Consider the following 12739-nt stretch of genomic DNA (forward strand, 5'->3'; position numbering starts at 1 on the left):
ACATGTAGTGGAAGTACCAGAATGAGAGGAGAGAGAGAAAGGAGCAGAAAAATATATGCAAAAAGATAAATAATAATGGATGAAAACTCCCCAACTTTATTGAAAAACAATATTATACACATTTAGGAAGGTCAATGAACTCCAAGAAGGATAAACCCAAAGAGAGCCACAAACAGACATGTCATAGTAAAAATGATGAAAGTTGAAGACGAGGAGAAAATCTTGAAAGTAGCAAGAGAAAAACTACTCACTACTTAAAAAGGAACCCCAATGAGATTAAAAACAGACTTTATGGTAGAAACAAGAGAGACCAAAGTGCAATGGCATAACATATTCAAAGTACTCAAAGAAAAAAACTGTCAACCAAGAAACCTATATCCAGAAAAACTATCTTTCAAAAATGAAGTCCAAATAAAGACTTTACCAAATAAACAAAAACTGAGAGGATCTGTTTCAGGCAAACCTACCTTCTAAGAAATACTAAAGGTACTTCTTCAAGCCAAAAGCCAGTGACTCTAGGTGGTAATTTGAATACACGAGAAAAAACAAAGAGTACCAGAGAACATAATTATGTAGTTGTAAAAGACAATAGATATACATATTTTTTTCTCTTAAATGATTTCAAAAGCAATTGTATAAAATATGTGCATAATGTAATCTTGGGCTTATAACATAAAGAAATGTGCCAATAACAGCACAAAGGAGGTGAGTGGGAGAAACAGTGTTTTGGGCTAAGGAAATGACTAGATTGTAGAGTAATAATTGTAGCAATGTATTGTTGGGTCTGTAATATTAACAGATATAATAAGTATAAAAATAGTACCTCAAAAAAGGGAAAGAGAACAGAGCTACATAGGAGTAGTATTTAGATATATATGGTAAGCCCTGAGCAACTACTAGAAAAACAACCAACTAAAAAATGTAGTGGAAAAAAAAAACCATTAGAGAACTTAAAATTGCTACATTTGAAAATATTCACTTAATGTTTAAAAAAGTCATAAAGGAGAAATAGAAGAAAAAAGAGGTGAGATATATAAAAAACAAACAGAAAAATGGAAGATGTAACTCTATCATACTAGTAATTACATTAAATGCAAATGAATTAAACTCTCCAATTAAAGGTAGGAATTTTTCAGATTTGATTTAAGAAACTGCCACAGTGAACACTCAAAAATGCAAACATATTGAAAGAAAAAAGATAAAAAAGATGTATCAAACAAACAGCAACCACAAAAAAGCTGGGGTGGCTATACTGATATCAAGCATAATAGACTTTAAAATAAAAGATGATACTAGAGATAAAGAAGGATGTTTTATACTGGTGAAAGGGTCAATCCATCAGGAAGATATAATGATTATATATGCACTCAATGACACTTCACTAAAATACATGAAGCAATACTGACAGAAATTAAGGGAGAAATAGACAATTCAACAATAATCATCTGAAACTTGAATATCTGATTTTAAATAATGGATAGAAAAACTAGACAGAAGATCAGCAAATTAACAGAAGATTTGAACCACAGTATAGACCAACTAGACCTAACAGACATTTATAGAACACTCCCAAATAACACAATATACATTCTTCTCAAGTGTACGTGGACAGTTCTCCAGGATAGGCCATATGCTAGGCTATAAAACAAACCTCAATTACTTTAAAAGAACAGAAATTATACAAAGTATGTTCTTTGGCCACAATGGAATGAAATTAGAAATCAGTAGCAGGAAAAATTGGGGAACTCATAATATTTGGAAATTAAACAACACTCCTAAATAACCAATGGGTCAGAGAAGAAATCAAAAAGGAAATAAGAACATATTTTGATATACATAAAAATGAAGACAATGTACTGAAACTTATTAGATGAGACTAAAGCAGTGCTTAGAGATAAATTTATAGTAGTAAATGCCTATAATAGGAAGAAAGATTGCAAATCAATAGCCTAAACTTTCACCTTTAGACACTGAAAAAGAAAAGCAAACTAAACCCAAAGCAAGCAGAAATAATAAAGAATAGAGCAGAAATGAATGAAATAGGGAATAGACAAACAATAGAGAATAATCAATGAAAACCAAAAGCTGGTTCTTCGAAAAGATCAATAAAATTGACAAATCTTTAGCTAGATTGACCAAGAAAAAAAGAGAGAAGACTCAAGTTACTAGAATCAGAAATGAAAGAGGAGACATTACTATTGCCTTATAGAAATAAAAAGGATTTAAAGAGAATACTATATACACTTATATGCCAACAACTTAGATAATTTAGATGAAATGGACAAAATTTTTAAAATGTATGAACTACTGAAATTGACTCCAAAAAATAAAAGGCAATCTGACTGGACCCTATAACATAAAGAGACTGAGGAAATAGTTTATTTAAAAATCCAACAAAAAAGCCCAGACTCAGATGGCTTTGCCACTAAATTCTACCATACATTTAAAGAAAAATGGAAAACAGTTATTCACAACTTCTTCTTAAAATTAGAAGAGGAGAAAACACTTCCCAACTCTTTGTATGAGTCCAGTATTACCCTGATATCAAAATCAGACAAAAACATTTTAAGAAAAGAAAAACACAGACCAGTATCTCTTATGAACATAGGTTCAAAAAGCTTCAACAAAATACTAGTAAACCAAATCCAGCAACATAAAAAATGAATTATACACCATGACAATGGGATTTATCCCAGGAATGCAAGGCAGGTTCAACATTTGAAAATAATACATTACATCAATGTAGTAAAAAATAAAAGTCACATAGGCATCTCATTAGATGCCAAAAATGCATTTGACAGGATCTAATACTTTTTGATAATAAAGACACTCAACAAATTAGGAATAGAAGGGATCATTCTCAACTTGACAAAGGGCATCTATTGAAAAATCACAGCTAATATCATAGTTACTGATAAAAAGCTGGATATCCCCTAAGATCAAAAAAACATAAAGATATCCTTCCTCACTGTTTCTATTCAACATTGTAGTGGAGGTTTTAGTAAGGGCAATTAGGCAGGCAAAGGAAATAAAAGTCATCCAGATTGGAGAGGAAGAAGTAAAACTATCTCTATTTGTAGATGACATAACCTTATGTATAGAAAATCCTGACGAATTCACTAAAAAGAATTAGAACTAATAAATAACAAGACAAACAAGTGAACTGAAAGAAACAATTAGAATAAACAAGTTCAGTTAAGTTTGCAGGATACGTTATCAATATACGAACATCAATTTTATTTATATTGACTTGCAATGAACAATCCAAGAATGAAATCTTAAAAATCTTTTTATGATAGTGTCAGAAAGAATTAAATACTTAGGAATGAATTTAATAAAAATAAATCTTATACTCTGAAAATTACAAAGCAATAGTAAAATAAATTAAAGAAGATGTAATAATTGGAAAAGTTCCTTGTTCATGGATCAGAATACTTAATATTTTATGATGGCAATACTTCCCAAACTTATCTACAGATGCAACACAAACCTCATAAAAATTGCAGCTGACTTCTTTATAGAAATTAACAAGCTGACTCCAAAATTCATATGGAATTTCAAGTCACCCAGAATAGCCAAAATAATTTTGAAACAGAATACCAAAGTTAGAAGATGCATACTTCCCTATTTCAGAAGCTACTGCAAAGTTTGAGTAACCAACACAGTGTGGTATTGGACTGAGGATAGACATATAGATCAGTAGAATAGAATTCAGAGTTCAGATATAAACCTATGGTTTATAGGTTTATAAACCTATATATGGTCAACTACTTTTCAACAAGGGTGCCAACACCATTCAATGGGAAAACAATCACCTTTTCAATAAAAATGGCTAAGACAACTGGATATCCATTTGGAAAAGAATGAATTTGGTCCCCTTCCTCACACCATATACAATAATTTACACAAAATGGATTAGTCTAAATGTAAAAGCTAAAGCCATAAAAGTCTTAGAAGAAAACAGAGAGATAATGTTAATGACCTTGGATTTGGCAGTGGATTCTCAGATATGACTGCTCCAAAAGCAGGAGCAACCAGACAAAAAATAAATAAATTGAACTTCTTGAAAATTAAAACTTTTGTGCTTCTAAGGGCACCATCTAGAAAGTGAAAAGACACCCGCCAAGATGGTAGAAGATATTTGTAAATCATGCTGATATTGTTGACCATGAAGGTGGAGCAAGAATACGGAGAACTTCTGGCACCTTTGTTCCCATTCTAAGCATGAGGTAATGATAACCAACTGCTATATGTGTTTGAAGTCTGTGGGAAAAGGTTAGGAGAGCAGCAACAAAACCCAAAACAAGCCAAGTCCTGATTAGACTAACAACCCCGCACAATAGAAACATGACAAAAGAAGAGGTATGCTCATTTTCAGGCATAAATACTATTTACTTTAGTCTCTGCTATTCTACATATGATATCCAGCATTCAATGCAAAATTATCAGACAAAAAAGCAAGAAAAGCCAATCCATAATCGAGGTAATCAGAAGATCCAGTTTCAAAATGACAGAGATGTTAATCTGATGAGAGAATTTAAAATAACTATAATTAGTATAAATCTTGCTGAAAAAGTTGATAACATGTATGAACAGATGCAAGATTCAGCAGGCTGAAAGAAACTATTTTAAATCTCAAATGAGAATACTAAAAATAAAACATACAATGTCAGAGATGGAGAATTCCTTTAATGGTATCATCAGCAGACCAAACACAGCTGAGAAAATAACTAAATTTGCAGGTACATCAATAGAAATTATCCAAAGAGAAACTCAGAGATAAAAACTGTGAGAAAAAAATAACTCAAAACAGAACAGAGCACCCAAGAACTTCAGGACAATATCAAATGGTCTAACATACATGAAATTTGAATCTCGAAAGAAGAGAGAAAGAATGAGATAGAATAAGAGAATGAAGAGATAATGGCCAGAAAATTTTTCAAAATTTATGAAAAAAAGCCACAGATCCATGAATCCCAAAGAACCTCTAAAAGGATAAATTCCCCAAAACACATCTACACACATTAGAGTCAAACAGCTAAAACTCAATGATAAAAAGAAAAATATGGAAAGCAAACAGAAAAAACAAACAAAAAAATACATTACATAAAGAGGAACAAAGATAATAATGTCACCGCTCTTTTCATTAGAAACTATACAGCCTAGAAGAATATGGAATGCCATCTTCTTCACTCTTCTTCAAAGGAATGATAGAAAAATCTCTCAACACAGACTTTGATACTCAGCAAAAATATCTTTTAAAAAGTGAATGCAAAATAGAGACTTTTTTCAGGGAATCAAAAGCTGAGAGAACTTATGGCCATCAGGCCTGTGTTAAAAGGAATGTTATAGAAAGTTATTTAGACAGAGAAGTATGATGTCGGATGGAAATTGAGACCTACCTAGAGAAATAGTGGAGTGGAAAGGGTAAAAATAATGGTAATTTACAGTAGTTTTTTTTCATAATTTTAGTTGCTTTAAAAGATAATGCAGAAGAATTAACAGTGCATTGTGTAGTTTTGACATATATAGATGTAAAAATTATGACAAAAATAGCATATAGGATTAAGAGGGAGGGAATGGAAGAATACTATTGTAGGGTTCTTACACTATACATGAAATTATATTTCAAGGTTGACGTACATTCTAAACTCTACAGCAATCACTTAAAAATAATATAATAATTTACCTATATAATACAGGAAATCTCTTGAATAAAAAGTGCTATACTTTTAAAAAATCTTGTTAATTAATGAAGACTGATGCCCTCTTCTTATAAAGCATTTGCTATAAATTGAAAGAACGAATATATTTTAAGTGTTTAATCCTAAAGTCAGTAAACTTTATCTTTTTTCTCTTTACAAATACAAATATAAAATAACTGGGATTAATATAGTAAAGACAAGGACAAGGTAGACAATATTTTGTTCTATATATACTTTCAGCACTATGGAACACAGTAGTGGAAGTTTAAAAGTATTTTATTCTAAGCAACAAGCAATAAGATGAAATGTTCCACTTTCTATTCCTTACCATGGTAGGAAAAATAATAAACTTGCATTATAAAATCACCTTCCAGGGTATCATGTTTCAAAATATACCAGACAGTGTGAAGAGCCCAAGACAATAAGAGGAATTTTAAATGTAGAGCTTTTATTGGAAATAACATTGTTTATTTGTTCCTAATACGTTTTACTTCATTTTCATTTATGCTGATATTTTGGATCCAAAAGCATAGGGAAAATAGAATATTTGTATTTTGAGTTGCCATAAAACACATTTCCATTCCAACAAAACAAAACAAAAAAACTTGAGCTTTTAATCCTAATATAAGCCTTCCTATTTTTTCAACTTCCAAATTATAGTTATTGCTGTAATATGATTGATAGAAACACATCAAGCACTGGCCGTTTTCTTGCATTAATTGAACTACATTCATTCTAATCTTTGGGTTGCTAATGGTTTATGCTCTGCATCAGAATGAGCAGCCACTGGGCTAGTTTTCTGAAATTCCCATCCCCCTTTCTTTCTTTTCAGTTCTGCTTCTAGATGCTGCAGTAGATCAAAGCTTTTCAAAAGCAGCAACATGCTCATTGTCTTTCGAGTCATGGTATGATAGAGAGTGACGAAGAGGAACAAGAGTGTTTGGAGCAGCTACAATAGTATCCATTATGCATCAATCATAGAAGGACGAGCCGAATTGTGCGGAATTGATATGTGCCTATTGTCGAAGCTTTTTCTGTAACATCAGCTAGAAATAATCATTCCGAGGCAGGCTTTCCTGGGAAAGATATCCTCTCTCTTTCGGACGTGTATTTTCAGTATGGTAGGCGGTGCTGCGGTTAATGTAAGGCACGTCAAATGAGCAATCCAGTTTCAAAGAATTGGTTTTAATTGCGGTGGCAATGCTAAATGACCAAGCATTGGAATGTATAATACCAAGCATGGAACTGGCACTCCTTTGAATTAGAAATTGTCTATTTTCATATTTATATCTGGTAAGCACCTTAAGTATGGAGAAATGCAAATGCTTCAGGGAGCTGCAAATGGGGATCTGCCAAATAGGTATCCATTAAGAGCAAAATGTCTAGCATTCTTGAGAGTCTTGAAATTCGTTTTCAGAAATCTCTAGATCATGAAAATCCTACCTGGCACAGGCCTAATTTGTCTTGTCTTTATACTTAGGGCACTGGATACTTCGCACCATTTTCTCCTGCTAACATTTATAATCTTAATTGATAATGTTCAATATTTTATTCTACTTAATTTTACAATATAATATCTCTGATTATGCTGTACTTCATCGAATGTGCTTCAAAAAGTGAAATTCCAAAGTCTTTTTCAATAAAAATTTCCCAGGGGATTCGTTTTGTAGAAAGATGTAAAAATTTATTAAAAACTAGGGGGATTTTTATAGTTTTATAGGCACTACAAAAAAACCCATAAATTTTCTGATAGGCACATTATTAAAAATGTAAGTCAACCGATTTTAAGTTTATAGCTTCTCTGTAAGTTCCCTAATGTTTTTTACACGGAGGGGAAGATCTGCCTCCAGTCTGTTGCAGTGGGTTTTCTTGAGGAACAGAGCCCCCTGAACCCAAGAACTGTGCAGACAGAGAGGAGGTCACCTAAGAATTTGACCACTAGAAGCACTCCCTGTCTTGGCTCAGCTGGGCAGGTGTGGAGAGGTGACTTCTTTCCATGATGGCCATGGTAAAGCTATCTTAGATTTGGATAAAGTAGAGAAGGTAGCAAAAGAAAGGATTAAGGCCTCAATCTTATGATTTGACACAAACCAGAGTGATATGATCTCTCTCTCTCTCTCTCTCTGTATATACACACACACATCTATATACACCCATCTGTATTTTTATCTATAGTTATCTACATCTATCTCTATCTCTATCTCTATCTCCACATTGTTCTTAAGAGCCTAACTTGCATCAATAGTTTGTTTGCTCCATCATTGCAAATCTATTGAATTGCATGTTGTCTGGACTGAGGACGGTTCCTTTCTCTCCATACAATGTAACACCTATGTACAGACACAGGATAGAATTATTCATGGGCCTGAGTATGCTACTTACCTACCTGGACAGAATTAATCTCATTTAAATGAATACATTTCCTACTTAGTACACTGGGAAATCATTACTAAATTGTGGACACACTTAAATAAATTATTATCATCCTTGATACTAACGTCATTATAATGTCAAGTTCTATCATAAGTCTGCTTTAATTTAGCACTAAATACCCTCCACTTCTTGAAAATTGTTGCCATGTGAAGATTAATAATGAATAATATTGAGACCTTTATTTTATTTATCTTGTTTCCAAGTTTAATACAATTCAGTACTTAAAATGTTTACATCTGAAATAAAAGGCCGTGTAAATTGATTTCTGAGTAATAATATATTTCCTAATCTTCACCACGAAATGTTTATTAGGAAAGTCAGAGTTAAGTGGAATTGTGTTCATTGGGAACAAATACAATTTGGCAAAGTTAAGAGGACTTGTGTTCTACTATATCAAATCTATGAAAAATTTGGCAAATAAATATTTTTTGTGATTCTTCATGACTTAATTTCAAAAATTTCACTCAGTGTTAATTAACCTTCTATGAGTTTTCATTTTTAAAAGTTTCTAAAACTGAAGTTTCTAAAAGTTAACCATCCTGCTCTTACAGTCTGTTCTCATATCACAGAATGCTTTCTGAAAATCTATAAAAATAATATTTTTACATTACTTTAATGATATTTTTATTAAAACAACTTTTCATTGATATGATTAATCCCTAATAATGGACAATATACAGACTGTATCTGTAAAAAGGAATGAAGGAATTACTAGAAAGCTGAAGGGATAGATTTTGTAATCCATTCTTGGTCTACAATCACAGGTCACTGTCTAAATGAAGATCTGAACTTTACATTCTTATTCTATTATTTTCTCAGCCAATTCTTAATATGTTTCCCACACCTATGATCTATGAAAAATGTAACAAAAAACCATTGCAGGTCCCATGTAACAGCACTGTTATGGACTGAAAGTTTGTATTCTCCAAAATTCACATGTCAAAGCACTAACCATAATGTGATGGTATTTGGAGATAAGGCTTTGCGAAAGTAATTAGGTTAAGATGAGGTCATGAGGGTGGGGCCTCATGATAGGATTAATGCCTGGAAAAGAAAAGGCACAAGGAGAGTTTATTTCTCCTTGTCTCTGCCCTAACACAAGGAAGAGGTTGTGTGAGCACACAGATCCAAGAGAAGAGACCTCAGAATGAAACCTACATTGCTGGCACCTTGATCTTGGACTTCCCAGACTCTAGAACTGTAAGAAATAAATTTTTGTTGTTTAAGCCACCCAGTCTAAAATATTTTTTGTTACAGCAGCTCAAGCTGACTAAGGCAAGCCCCAATTTATGCTTCAGTTGGTTTTCTTTGGTTGTTAACAACAGAAACTTACCCTGACTAACTTAAGCAAGACAAAGGTATATTGCTTAATAGACTAATTCCCATCAGAAAAAAATCAATTAGCCTGCCTGAGAGTTGGTTAAATTTAATCCAGGACTTTGGTATCAAGTTTTATAACTAACATGAGTCAAAATTATATTTTTCTTTCTATTTGCTATTTGTGATCTCTTGAATCAATTTTTATAATTGGCATTTCCCTAGAAAATTATTAATTTTATCCAGGTTTTCAAATTCATTAATATTCACTAATACAAATTACTTTTTTATAATAATTATATTTTTTACACTTTTATTAAAATATAATTGACATAAGACATTGTATTAAAGTGTATTACATAATGATTTGCTGTATGTGTGTACTGTGAAATGCTAACCACAATAAGTTTAGTTAGCATCTGTCACCACACATAGTTACAGTTTTTTTTCTTGTGATGAGAACCTTTAAGATCTACTCCCTTAGCACCTTTCAAATATGCAATACAGTGTTATTAACTATACTCACCATGCTGTACATTATATCCTCAGAACTTACTTATAATTGGAAGTTTGTGCCTTTTGACCACTTTTACCTATTTCCCCTACCTCCCACTCCAGCCTCTGACAACCATCAAACTGTTCTCTGTATCTATAAGTTCATTTTTGTTTTGTTTTATTTTGTTTTTAGATTCCACATATAAGTGAGATCATACAGTATTTGTCTTTCTCTGTCTGACTTATTTCACCTAGGTCACAAACAACCAGAGGAGAAAAAAAAAAAAGAAGATATACAATGGCCAGTAAGCACATAAAAAGATGCCCAACATTATTAGCTATTAAGGAAATCCAAATCAAAACCATAAGATACCTCTTCATAAAAACTAGGGTAGCTATAAAAAATATATGGACAATAACAAATCTTCGTGAAAATGTGGAGATACTGGGACCCTAAACATTGCAGGTAGAAGTGTAAAATGATGTAGCAATTATAGAAAACAGTTCGGCTGTACCTGAAAAAGTAAACATAGAGTTAATCTATGATCCACAATTTCACTCTTTGGTATATACAAAAGAGAGCTGAAATCATATGTTCACATAAAAACTTGTACATGAATGTTCATAGCAGTTCTACTCAGAAAAGCCAAAAAGTGGAAACAATCCTGATATCCATCAATTGATGAATGGATAAAAAAATGTGGTATATGCATTCAATGGAATATAAATCAAAAATGAAAAGTAATGAAGTACTTATACATGCTGCATGATGGATAATCTTTTTTTAAGAGTTTTTTTTTTTTTTTAATTTATTTATTTAATTAATTAATTAATTTTATTTTTGGCTGTGCTGGGTCCTCGGTTCGTGCGAGGGCTTTCTCTAGTTGCGGCAAGCGGGGGCCACTCTTCATCGCGGTGCGGGGACCGCTCCTCATCGCGGTGCGCGGGCCTTTCACTATCGCGGCCCCTCCCGTTGCGGGGCACAGGCTCCAGACGCGCAGGCCCAGCAGCTGTGGCTCACGGGCCCAGCTGCTCCGTGGCATGTGGGATCTTCCCAGACCAGGGCTCGAACCCGTGTCTCCTGCACTAGCAGGCAGACTCTCAACCACTGCGCCACCAGGGAAGCCCATGATGGATAATCTTGAAAACATTATTCTACGTGAAAGAAGTCAGACATAAAAAAGTCACATATTGTATGATTCCATTTCTATTAAGTATCCAGGTCAAATCTGCAGAGACTGAAAGTAGATAAGTGATTGCCAGGGGATTTGAGGAGCCGGGAACTGGGAATGACTGCTAAAAAGCATACAATTTCTTTTGTGGGGGGTGATAGAAATATTCTGGAATTAGTGAGCGATGATGAATGCATAGTAGTTGAATATACTAAAGACCTTTGAATTTTACGATTTAAAATAGTAAATTTTATGGTATATGAATTATATTCAAAAACATTTAAAAATGCATAGTTCATGAATTATCACAAAGATCATACTTGTGTAACAGCACCTAAGTCAAAAAGAGTAGGGCATTGCCAATATTGCATATCTCCTTTCATGTTTTACCTTCTGGACTTTCACACCTAAATACTGTTCCTAATATATATGATATTTTTGCATCTACCCTATTTTACTCAACATTATGCTCGTGTGATTCACCACTGTTGTTGCAAGTACCTGTAGTTTGTTCACTTTCATTGTTATATATTTTTCTAGCTTATTAATATGCTACACTTTATTTAATATATGTATATACAGTGGACAGATATTCGGAATTTTCCCTATTACAAATAATGCAAGAATCATCATTTCTTAATGCACGTATGTATGCAATGTTGTTGACTGCACATTTTATTGGATGCATATATTTATTGGATTCACATATGTATGCAATTCCTGAAGAGGGTGAATTGCTGGGTTATGGGGTATGCATATGCTCAGCCTTAGTAGATAATTACAAACACATTTACACCATCCCCAGCAAGTATGAAGGGTTCAGTTGCTTCATTTCCTTGTCATTGTATACTTTGTATAGGCAGCATCCTTGGTATTTGCTCACTGTCTTAGTTAACTCAGGCTGTCATAACGAAATACCATAGACGGGGTGGCTTAAACAATAAACATTTATTTCTCACATTTCTGAAAGCTGAGTAGTCCAAGATCAAGGTGCCAGCAAGGCAGGTTTCATTCTGAGGCCTCTTCTCTTAGCTTGTAGGCAGCTACCATTTTACTTCGTGCTCACATGATCTCTTCTTTGTATGCTTAAGGGAGGAGAGAGAGCGGGCAAGCTCTCAGGTTTCTTGTCTAGTAAAGTCACTAATCCCATCATGAGGGCCCCCCACTCATGACCTCATACTAAATTGCGGGAGAGGGGCACAGATATTCAGTCCGCAACAGCAACATTGGTATTGTCAGTCTTTTAAAACTTCAGCCATTCTATCTTGCATATAGCAATATATATTAGCCTAACATCTAGTGTTACCTAGTGGCACATTTAGTTTGGATTTGCCTGATGACTTATAAGGTTAAGGATTTATTCATATGTTTATTGACTCATTTTCTTTTGTAGACTTCCTATTCAAGTGGCTTGTCAATTTTTCTTTTTCTTTTTTATTTTGATTTATAATGTTTTAAAACATATTAGACATATAAGTTCTTTTTTTGGGTTTATGGGCTGCAAATAACTTCTCACACCTTGTGTTTCATTCTTCACTGTCTCAATTTTGTTGAGCAGAAGTTTCTAAATATAATGTCATCCAATTTATTGATTGTTAATTATGGTTAATTTTTTGG

The sequence above is a fragment of the Balaenoptera acutorostrata genome, chromosome 3 (assembly GCF_949987535.1).
Source record: "Balaenoptera acutorostrata chromosome 3, mBalAcu1.1, whole genome shotgun sequence".
Lineage (NCBI taxonomy): Eukaryota > Metazoa > Chordata > Mammalia > Artiodactyla > Balaenopteridae > Balaenoptera > Balaenoptera acutorostrata.